Genomic DNA, 12,307 nt, shown 5'->3' with positions numbered 1-12,307 from the left:
ACTTCTCCTAGTTTAGCTACATCACGGAGTTTCACTGATGGCAATTTACTCTCCCAGATACTGAAAGTTTTCAATAAAGTTGAATCAAAAATGGTGTCTACCAAGTAATCTACATTGCTGGTGATAATCTACTGTTAGCCAGATTTCAATACACATAACTGGTTCTCTTCAGGTCAGTTTAAATTCAGGTTCAGATGAGACATAATAGCAAATGCTTTACTAAACTGATGGCATATGATTGTTTCCTGCCATTTGTAATTTGGTCAAGCAGAAAACTTCAAATTAAATTCCAACTGTTCTCTTCCTCTATGTTGTACATTATTGTGAATTATTAAGTGTCTTGAAACAGAACTGTTCCCCACAAAATACACACTTCAGAGCCAAAACCCAAACAAGTCCCACTCCTAAGCCTCAGACCACTCAAAAAGAGCCTCAATAAATTCAGGCTTCTTTGCCATTGAATTTAAATGGATTTTAAGACCTTAAGTCACTAAGGCTCCTTTTAAACCCCTTTTGTATAATGATTTGTTACTTTATGTATTTTCTGCTGTAGCTTATGAAGGTCCCAGTGTCCCAAGAGTATTGACCTTTTCAGTAGACGGTACAGGTGTCCAGTTTCAACATAGAGGACCAGTCTAGCCTTGCCTCTTGGCTGCTGCTTCATGCAGTCTCCGGGAAAAGGAAGAAATGGACTCAAACCTACGCTACTAAAGTGTTTTAAAATCCAGGTCATTCATTTCCCAATAATTTACCTTAACATTGACTCCTGCTCAAAAGATAACAAAGATTTAGAGCTCGAAGACCATTTCATGTGTGTGCTTTTATGCTTTCTGATGACACTTTAATTAGAAAAATATGTATTTTTCTTTCTCAGATATTTCAATTTTGCTAGGATAAATAGTATTCAGAAAGATTTTTTTGATGTCCAAAATTATCTGTATACCCCTATCCATTTCTGATACTGAATTTAGTAATGTTAAAAAAGAACAATGAAGGGGAAATGTTTTGGTACAAACATCAGTTTTGAAATGAAAACATGTTCGGCTATGAGGCTCCATTAGTTCTACAGTTAGCAAATACTTCAATTGACACTGTTGTCAAACCAAGGACATAAAACTGAGAGTGTGATATGTTATCTGCTGCCAATTACGTAAGTTCATGATGCATAAGTTATTGCAAAAAATAAGGTCATGACTCCTAAACCAACCCCTTTTGAAGTTGTAGTTCTTCATAAAACCTCCCGCATATTTGTATATTTTAGTTGTTTAACTCTTAACTGAATTTATGTGAGTGCTTATGAAAATAAAGTATTATATGACATTAATAAAAAAGCAGAACCTTGCATGGTCTACATGGTAATCTTACACTAATCACTGAACTTTTCTGATTGCCTTCATTTATCTTTCTGTATGACTAAATATGTCTAAATGTCATATTTGTCATATGAAGATGGTATGTAAGTAATAGACTTAAGCCTTCATTTGAAAAATGCCAGCCAAGCTGGGAAGAGTGTCAGAGGAACAGATCACTCCACTCAGAACTGAAACACTAAGATCCTTCTTCATGTCTGGGGCAGAGGTTTCAGCAACTTTAAGAATCAAGCTATCATGATGCTAAAAATGCTTAAGACCTTCATCCTAATGCAAACGATTTGTTAGAGGATAGTATAGCTACAGAATTTTTTTTTTTCACTTCAGAAAAAAAAAGTATGACTTTTTAAAATATTATCTCTTTTCAAAATTTGATGGAAGCATGACCTATGGAGATGATTTGACAAAGCCTCCCCTAGAACAGCTAGTAGTCCTTGTTCTGCCTTGTTCAGGTCAAGGACTGAAAAACAGGTGTTTTGTAGTCTACTAAATGACTTTACCACAAGTCGTTGGGTTTTTTTCTTGAGTTTTTGGGATCCCCTCAGCTACCTCTGTTGCTTTGCAACTTACCAAGTTTGTACAGTTACCTATTCACCAGCCTGGAGAAAGACCAGTGCAATAGTCCAATGGGCAGTCTAAGTTCAAGTCCTTGTTCCAATTAATGTTTAATTATTTATACAAAGTGAAACAGGTCCAACAAGAGAGGCAGAGGAAGCTGTTCTTCAGAGTAGCTGATAGTTTGGTGGCCAGAAAGCTTGCCTGGGATGCAGGATTCTGACATTCAGACATCTTGCAGAACAGAAACTTGAAATCTGGACTCCTGTGCCACCAGTCAGTGCCTTGATCATAGGATGATTATCTGGGAGGGGTGACAGTTTTCTTGCTCTTTGATGTATTTCAAGTCTCACCCTAGGCATGAGAACCTTTCCCAGGTAAGAGCTTCGTAAGAACTGGTAAGTACCTGCAAAACGTTCTGGTCTCAACAGAATATAATTTGTCAGTGAAAAAATGCATCACTGTAAACTCTGATGGGGGCATGACTAGAATTTTCACAACCATGTAGGTCCAGAGTGGTTTGGCCATTGTGATGATCCCTCCAAGTCCTGTGTTTGAAGGAGAGGTCAACAAGCAGCACTGGAGGGCATGAGTCTTGGGAAGCCTGTAGAATGCCAAAGCATATATTTGCATAAGTGTCAGACGTGTAAATCAGCTGTTGTTACAAAAGTTTAACAATGGGGAAATGGTCACATACAAACATTGGTTTGGGCATTAGGCTTATGAGTCTTGCTGTTTTTAAACACTTGAGCTGACATTGATATGAAACCGGGGCATAAAACCAGGAGCCTGATGTGTGATCTGTTGCCAGTTGCCTTCAAACTACCACATCTGATGAGGAAAAAAAGAGAGGAAATGGATGGAGAAATGGGACAGGTCATCTGGACTCTGATAATTAATGTTCCTTAGAATATAAAAGTTTTGAAACTTTCCTGGAAATGAAGTTTTATGATCTGCTACAATGGCCCACAGGGGGGATGCTGCAACCTACACATATTGACAATTGTGGTATTACCAGGCAATTCATTTTTATGAGTAATTTCCAGAGCAACCCTCAACCATGCAGTCACGCATACAGTGCAACAGTGTGCCATAGAAGAAAGGCTCAGCTGGAGGCCAAAGATTATACAGATTTATTAATATTTGGGAAAAAGATCCTAACAGCAGAAAGCAAATTGAGCAACAGAGGGGGGGAAGAAGGAATGGACTTGACAACAAAGCAAGCTCTGTAAGGATGTGATCCAGAGCACAGTGAACTCAATGGAAAGATTTCCATTGATTTCTTAAGATCTTGGATAGATCTCAAGGGGACAGAGACACTCCGTCTTATACCTTCCCCCCTCCTTTCTCCATCTGAATGGAAAATACATTCTTTCCTGTTCACAACTAGCATCATTTAGTGACCAAACATCACAATCAAAATGTTGATCATCCTTGGGATGTTAGAGCCAAGAATCCCTACCGAAGCAGCCGCAGAAGTGGCTTGACTTTTCCAAGGACTGAGCACCTCTCAAATTCTCTCTAAGAGTACCTTCGTCTTTCTATTAGACTCAGAATAGTCTTACCCTGTACTTAACTTTGCAAACCCACTCTGCTTTCTCCTTTAAAACACAGAGAATAATGGAGCAGTTGGATCTATAATCTTGTTTCTCTTAAATCCTTCTCCATAAACACTTTTCTTGTAAAGGTAATGACCCGTTTAGTCGTCTTCTATTTATGTCTAGTCTAAGTAGTTATAGCTGTTACTTTTAAACACCTATTAAATACTTTAGTAGTTCTTAAACCATGCCAAGGAATACTTGGAACAAAAGAACAATGAACAGAGATGACTGAAAATGAAGTTGTAGAACTGAATTTGATTATATATCATTCAGAAGAAAAAAATAGTTCCGTCAAAGTCCCTGTTAAGGGCTGTTAGAGAAAGTGATATACTTTGCACTAAGTGAGGCTACACAGATCATGAATCATGGCCCCAAGTGATATATCTCCAAGATCAGCTTGGTTATCTACTTTCAAAATCCTTCCTTCTATGGGAACAAAAGTTTGCTGCCTAATGTAAGTAGTGTTTGACAAACTCATCCTGCTGTGATAGCAAGTCTTATTTCATCCTATACACTGAAGAACATAATTTATCTTAACACTAGGCATTGAGCAACGCTAGCTGTGGGGAAGTAGAACGACTAGGGTTTCCTTTTACTAGTGAACTCAGTTGAAATCGGCAGTCAAGCCAAGCCTGGTTTAAGTACTCTGTTGGTTCCTTAACGTGGTGTGAAAGACCAAGGCTGCTTTATTGCAGTGGGTGGGTAAGTTACCAGCAAGACATGCCGAGATGAGGAGCTGGTGCCAACACACAGAAAAAGAAACCCCCATTACTCCCCAACACTTTGGAGATACAAGAATAAACTTCCTTATAGAGAAAACCAGCACATTTTCAGTGGAGAACGCTGAACAGAGCATCCTATTGTAGTCATATGTTTGAGTCAGGGCCTAGCCGTGGTGCAGTTCAGGGTTAAAGATGATGCCTTGTTCTTTAAGGAGGACCAGTAGTACTCTATGCAAGCCTGATTACTTCGTATAAACTATGCATGCTTTGCTAACGACTATGTCCTCAAAGAGGGAACTAAAGACTGATAAAAGGAAACATTCTGCCCCAGAAGGCACGGAAGGCCAAGGCCGGATGACTGCCAAAGAAGCACAAACTAAAGGAAAGGTAAAGGTGGCAGGGGGAGATCGGGACCACCAACTCAATTCCAGGCTGGAAGAACTTGCCTCCCCCCACCTGCAAGGAGCAGGTGTGCTAATTTACATAACAAGCAAAGTTAATTTAAATATAACTGACCAATAATAGATGAGAGGGTGACTACTAACCAATGAATGTAAATTTAGGTGGGTTTTTACTAATGATGTAACAGAATAAATATGTTGTAGCTCTTTGGTGTGGTGTGCCAGCTTTGTGGAGTCACCAACTAGCACCCATCTCTGCGCAGACATGAAGTAAATAAGTATCTCGGCGTTGTAAGACTGGCTCATTGCACACCAGGTACTGAACCCCGCCTGTGGGACAACACTACTGTTCGGTGGATCACAGCCTTCTCAGTGACCAGGAGGCCAGGGGTGGACACTTCAGGTTCCTAAGCACAAGCCCCTCACCTTACCCAGGCTGTACATGATTGGAGTGCCTGCTCCACCGGGATGCCAGCTGCGTCAGAAAGCCCCAATTCCATGTTCTGAGGATTTACCCGTTCCCTTCACTAGCATTGAAGGTGCTGGCTTTGGTGGTTCACTCTGTGTTGCCTCCTCTAAGACCCTGTAAGCTAACATCGGTGGAGACAGTTGTCTTCCACCTGGCCTAAACACGTACACACACACTTTAATAACAGGCATTGGCGTGTCCTTCTGTAAGGTGATTCTGACCTAAGGGACACAGCACCGGCACTGTCTCAAGCTTTGCAACAGAGCAGAAAAAAAATGCGGTAGCATTGGTTTAAAAGAACAGAAATGAATGAAAAAGGCAGTTCTCTGCTATTACAGCACTGGACACTGAACATCAATTCAGTCTAAAGTCTGTCAAATGATGAAGCACAGAGAGTGAATTTGGAGTTTTCAGTTTAACTTCTGACCCAGACCTCCCTGAGGACAGTGGGAATCCCTCTGGGTGTGATAAGCCACAGTAGAGGCTCTTTCCTCAAGGACAGGTAAACACATAGTCATTAACAGGTTGTAAAGGAGAACTGAGCTTACCCAAGGACTTGTTTTCTCAGATTCATCCTACACTATCAGCTTTAAGACATCTGTGAAGATCCCCTGGGGGTCCTGCAGTTTTTCCTCTTTGGCTTGCTCTCAGGATTTGTTTTAGTGAGTTCCCTGTTCGCAAAGAGGTGTGACAGAGTGATGCTTGAAAACCTCTTTCTGTTCACTCTGTCTGTGTCACAGTAGATCTAGTTTGTTTACCAGGAAGCCCCAGTGTAATGACCTGAGGAATGAATGGGGGACAGACTTTATTTGTAGAAGGTATTTTAAAAACTTGGCATTGTTGCCACAAATAACGTCAAGATGGAAAATCCTGATTCAAAAATCAGGATATAGAGGTGAGTATGAGTTTATCGGGCAGAGACAATTACTTAATCCGTGCTGTGGAACAACAAGCCCACTAGCATCCTGAGCTTGGTTATATACAGAAGTGATGATGATGGTAAACATGATATAGCTGTGTCTTTGACAAAATTCATAGATTTTTCTATGGACCCAGTCCAAATGCTACTGGAGTCCCCAGAAAACAAAAAAACAAAATATCAAAAAACCCACAAAACCCCAAAAGGTGCTTTTCTGTGCTTGCATACTGAAGGAGATGAACATCGGTTTTGCTTTCAAACACCAGTCTCCGGATGTATCCAGACATATCCAGCACATAACTACACAGCTGATGCATACATTTCTCCTTTCCCCACTCTCACCAAAAGGTTCATCAAAGCTGTGGAGATGTTTGATGTTCCTGGTGAGACGAGGTCATTGCTCCTCTCTTGGAGCTGAATCATGTGAAATGGAAGCTGAAAGGGGACAGAGGGCATTGGAGAGAATAGGTACTATTTTTAGCACAGGGACATTCTTCAGTAGCCCTGGCATCACTGGAAATCTTCAAGCAGAAGTCTCTGTTGGAGACATCATTGATGAATGCAAATAGCAGGCTTCTCTACAGTCATGTCATTGACACCTATTTGCATTTGGGTTTTATCATACTTGTGTGCCAATATTTCAGACTTACTATTTTTTCCCTTGGTCTTTTAGGGGATAGCACAGATGGTGATTTCTCTTCTGTGTTTGCCCTTTACACTTGTTTCTAGTGACCATCTGACTGCCTTCATTGTGGTTCTGTTCTTTTCAGAGTGCTATTGATTATATTCTGCACTTCATGGGAATCCAGTGTTAAGGGACAGCTTTACGAGCCGTCATGGGCTCCAGGTATCTATTTTTATCAACCTGAGCAACTGTTGCCTAGAAAAAGAGACCCCTGCTTCCCGGGCCACGTGTGGCTGACCTCGGCTAGTCCAAACTCCTTTGACCTCAGTGCAGCTTAAGTGATGTGACAGCCGAGTCAGCCCCTTTAATTCCAGTCTTTGTGAGGCTCATGTGATCACGCACTTGCTCTGTCAGAGCCGGAAAAGAGTGATTCTGTCTGTCCTTGGTCCCTGCAGCAGACCTCTTTCTTGCCTTCTCTCTTCCACCAGATTCCTTTCATTTTGTTGGTTCTATTCAGGAACAAAGAGGACTTTGTTGAATTGCCTTTGTGGTTTATTTTCCTGAGCCTTGGAAGATAGCAGACTTTTGCCACTGTTTTATCCAACCCTTTATCACATGCACAATGCCCTGAATGCTTGAAGGAGGCTAGTGTGTGTTAGCCTAACTCTCTGCTTTTTTTTTCAGGTTGGAAGCCAGGGCTGACTTCTGGATGCCAAGTTAGGAATAATTGCTGGAGTAAAAACTCAGGGAAGAGTCTGTCCATGCATCTACCATAAAGGCTCCAGTCAGAAGAACTACATTTGTCAGTGGATTTCATCTTGTTTTTCATCTTCTATGGTCTTACAGGTCCCAATGTCTACACAGACATGTGTTTATTTACAGATGTAGAACACATCCTCATCAAATGGTCTTCGGGCACATGTTCAAAAAGGGGTAAAAATGCATTGACTGGCCACTACAGCTGCTAATACTTAGCAGCTTTTATGTGAGCCTGTAAAAGTGTTTTGACATGATAAACTGCTACAGTCTTCACAGATGCGGAAAGGCAGTTGCAGAAGAGTTAGATGAGGGCCTCTGGTTTATAGGCTGTACCATAAAAGACTTCTCCAAATCTCAGGACAAGTCAGTAGTGTGGAGAAGACTAAGAGCAGCTGACTCTAATCCTTTGCCCTAACCACTGTCCCAGCTGCTTTTCACATGACCTGCCACTCTACCTATTCCCAACACAAAGTTCCTAACATGTTTCCTTTATTTAATGCATCAAAACATCTTTTTTAAATGATGGAAAATGTAGCCATTACTCAAGGCTGCCCTTGAGTGATAGCTTTATCTATTTTGTCTATTGCCAGAAGGACACAGCGTGGTCCTGGAGAGTCTCTGAACAAGGTAATAACAGAGAGTTGCTTCATCGAAGCTCTTCCCATGAGGGACGAGATCTATAATCTTTGTTTTTAGTGGAACAGACTAACATCTCCGAAGGCGTAGTAGGCGTCAAAATACAGTCCTTCTGAGCTCTGTATGCAAAAGGTCAGGCAGTGTTTAATCCTGGGGGTGACCTCATGCACCTCGAGGGAATTTCATCAAGGATGTAGTTAGTCTGTATTTTGCAACAATCTGTAGGAAATAAGCTTGGCATTTCAGAGATAAAATTCGCAAGCAGTACCATTCCAGTCACCCAACGTGCTTTGTAGACGGGATTTCTGACTGTTTATTTCAAAAAAGGTCTCATGTTCAAAACTGAAACTTTCAGCCCTTACTCAGGCAAAAATTGCACAGAAACCAGTAGGAATACTGCCTAGAGCAGAGTGAAATAAAAGCTGGAGGATCTGGTGCTGTGTTATTTGGCTCGAGCTGCAAAACTTCAGCAAATCTGTCTCTAGCAAGCAAAGTGAGCAATTTTGACAGCTTTTATTATATTGAATTACAATGACAAATAGGGGCATTGATATGTAGAATGTTTGAAAGCGTGATAAACACAGTCCTAATGAGAGAGATGTTTCTTTTTATTTGACACAACACCACTGTTTTTTCTCGTGCATACTCTAGGTGCACCAACAAAAATAGAAGACCTGGTTGAGGCAAAATTCCTGAAATATTATTCTCTAAATCTCTAAGCTTTCACTTATTACTTTTTATTCCCATAAGTATTTGATGATTTTATTGTCCACAAAAACTGTAACAGTAATAAAAGAAAATAAAATAATTAGTGCAAACATAGAACACCTCAGTGTTTTCTTATGAATTCAAGTATGAATTTAAAGTCAAACATGCTTTTCAATGTTAAAATCTTACTGTCCAGAGGATAAATGGTGCTCACAGTAAGGGGATTGCTCTTAAGTCCCTTACACAGTTATAGTCCTTGGGTTGTTTAACTCCAGTTTCACACACCATGGCGTTTTTTGAACTTTGAAGCCTACAGTGAGTAACTTGTACTATAGAAGAAAATAATTTTACATCCACATGCACATAACAGTTGTAGCAGGTTCTTTGGAGAACTATCTGTTTGGAAAGCAGGTAGTCAGTTATGGGCGCTGCCATAAATAGCAACAACAGCAAGATAATTTTGCTTATCCACCACTAACACTTGCAAGTGAAGGCATTTTACCACAGCTGTTAGGGATTCAATCAGTTCTAACAAGGTGTTTAGTCCAGGATGTTGGCATTTTAGTGTTGATTTCGCCGAAAACCATTTAGTGCTTCTGTCTGTTGTATTTCTAAACTTGCAACTCTATCTAATCTAATACCTTCTTTAAATGTGAAGAGTTGCACTGTGCCTGTGCAGATTCATTCTGTTATGCCAGTTCCCACACACAGACCCGTATATTTCATCACCTGCTTTACTTTTGATATGGCATTAAAATGGAACCAGGAGGTTATTGCTATTCACACAAGTGTACTTCAGTTGCCCATTTCTCTCTGTCCTCCCTGCATGCCTGCCTCAAACACTGTTGCAGCCTGCTGAGATCAAGCCCATGAGCCGCCCAGGGCAGGGATGCTTCTCCTAGTGCATCCTGACAGCATTGCTTGTTCTCTGCAAGTGCATCAGCCCGGGAACTCGCTCTGTATGCGTGGATGCAGTGGGGTGCAGGACCAGATGAGAGGAAGCTGCCAAGAAAGCCACAGGAACAGAATGCATATGGAAATGAAGCAAGATATGACAAATATATATTCCTGGTTTAGGTGGGTGCACAAGAAACAGCTGCCGCTGGGGCAGCCTCAGCTCATCCAAACCGTGCTGAGAAGAGGCACAGCTAAAGGAATTTTTCATGTGTTGTCACATCCTCAAGGCTTGTTTTTCAGAGCACAGAAATGCTTTTTATTGTCTTGGAAGCCACCTCCTGCACATTTACAACTTTTAAATCAGCCTTACTTGGATTCAGTGGAATTAGGGATAGGGAAATCCTATTAGGTCCCATTATCATTTGATCTACCAGAGCAGTGTTGTTCTATATGTTAATTTGCCGAGCACTCTGTTCATGTTTAAATAACTCAGTGTAATAACCACGTAGTTATTGTCTATGCCTCTTAATACATATTCATATGTTTGAAAAAAGATTTTTAATATTTCTCTTAGAGTTCAAATACCTTCCTGCCTCTTTTTAACCCTTGAAATCACTCCTCCTCTTCAAGAAGATCATGTTAACTTAGTTTTTTAGATGAGGCAGTGGAGGGAGGGTGAATCTACACTGACTGCTTATGCCCTATTTCCTTTTACCAGATTGCTTTTAGACTCCCTTTCGAATCAACTGATTCCCTTAAAAACAGAATCCAAGAGTAGGGTTTGCTCCTGGAACCTCTCCAGAAGCACAATGAGGAAGGAAATGCCATGTTTGACTCCTTGCACCCAACACAGACTATCCCAAGTGGCCACTCAAAGTGATGTTTGAGAGAGTACATGTCCTCCCTTGAGCCCCAGCCCTTGGAGGGGCAGGAAAGGTGGGAATCAGCTAGCATGACAAGCAGAGGTGGAGTTTATTTGGCTGAGATGGTGTTATCCCAACGCATCTACTCCTGTGCCCTCTCCCTGCCCAGCAGCCTGGTCTCGGCTCACACCCTCACAGCCCCAGCTCACTGGGAGATGCCTTCCCCTCTCTCCTCCTTCCAGCCATCCCCGTCCAGGCACACCCTGGCAGCCTTCTTATTCCATGGCCAGGGTTTCTGTAGAGCCGTGTGCTCTGGCATCGCATGGGGCAGCTCTGGGATGTTGGGGCTGCAGGCAGCACTGCTGGGTTCCCAGACCAACGAGGCTGTGCCTTCCCTCTGCAGGAGAGTTTCTGCCCCAGCCACGCTCAGGCCTGCCCCCATGGCAAACCCCAAGTAGACTTGTATGCCCAAAAGTAAGAAGCCTTCTCACCAGGGTGTTTGCCTGATGTAGGAAAGACACCTGAGGCCAGTGAACATGCTGGCCTGATACCAGAAGACAACTGGGTGGCAACCTTTTACTCCCACGTGAGAAAGAAGATGCTGCTCTGAAAGCAGAAAGCAAGTTCCTAGGAGAAGGACTGACAGCTCTCATTGACACCATGGTGACTGCCCCCCTCCATGTCACCAAAGTCCTCAGTGCTCCAGCTCCTGCCTTAGCTGCAGGGGAGCAGCAGCTGAAGCACTAGCCCTGCAGGCTGACCCTGCAGACCTCATCAGGACGCAGCTGTGGGGAAGCTGGGGAGCAAGTCCGCTTTTACTTTTTTTCACATTTCCTATCACTTAGGCTTTTGTATGCCAAATACTGTATTTGTAGCTGCTAAGTGTTGGGTCCTGCACTCGGGTCATAACAACTCCATGCAGCGCTACAGGCTTGGGGAAGAGTGGCTGGAAAGCTGCCTGGTGGAAAAGGAGCAGGGGCCGGCTGAGTATGAGCCAGCAGTGTGCCCAGGTGGCCAAGAAGGCCAACGGCATCCTGGCCTGTATCAGAAATAGTGTGGCCAGTGGGACCGGGGGAGTGATTGTGCCGCTGTGGTTGGCACTTGTGATGCCACACCTCAATTCAGTTTTGGGCCCCTCGCTACAAGAATGACAAGAGGTGCTGGAGCATGTCCAGAGAAGAGCAACAAAGCTGGTGAAGGGTCTAGAGCACAAGTCTTACGAGGAGTGGCTGAGGGAACTGGGGTTGTTTAGCCTGCAGAAAAGGAGACTGAGGGGAGACCTTATCGCTCTCTACAACTGCCTGAAAGGAGGTTGCAGCGAGGTGGGTGTTGGTCTCTTCTCCCAAGAAACAAGGGATAGGACAAGAGGAAATGGCCTCAAGTTGCACCAGGGGAGGTTTAGATTAGATATTAGGAAACATTTCTTCACTGAAGGGGTTATGAAGCATTGGAACAGGCTGCCCAGGGAAGTAGTTGAGTCACCATCCCTGGAGGTATTTAAAAGACGTGTAGATATGGTGCTTAGGGACATAGTTGAGTGGTGGACTTGGCAGTGCTAGATTAATGGTTGGACTCGATGGTCTTAAAGGTCTTTTCCAAGCTAAATGATTCTATGATTCTATGATTTTGGTAGTATAGGTGGTGTGCAACAGTACCATGCTGTTGCAACATCCAGGGCCTGTTGTATACGAGTCAGACCTCTCTGCAGATTGGTAGGTGGGCAGGTCTCTTTATAGCGATGGTTAAAAAAAGAGGGGGAGGATGTGGGGACACACTTCAAAG

The 12,307-nt window shown here is 42.7% G+C and overlaps 1 long non-coding RNA gene across 1 annotated transcript in view; it reads left to right on the top strand.

Moving 5' to 3' along the window:
* The window catches only part of LOC128139970 (uncharacterized), an 86,801-nt gene extending 77,978 nt beyond the window's left edge, over positions 1–8,823 (top strand). The window contains exon 3 of the long non-coding RNA XR_008234567.1: positions 7,347–8,823. This is a non-coding gene — a long non-coding RNA (uncharacterized LOC128139970). The remainder of the gene's footprint in view (positions 1–7,346) is intronic.
* Positions 8,824–12,307: the final 3,484 nt, after the last annotated feature.

The sequence above is a fragment of the Harpia harpyja genome, chromosome 3 (genome assembly GCF_026419915.1).
Source record: "Harpia harpyja isolate bHarHar1 chromosome 3, bHarHar1 primary haplotype, whole genome shotgun sequence".
NCBI classification, from domain to species: Eukaryota; Metazoa; Chordata; class Aves; order Accipitriformes; family Accipitridae; genus Harpia; species Harpia harpyja.
Note: the sequence above shows the minus strand (reverse complement) of the source record. Positions and strands in the feature narration are given on the sequence as shown.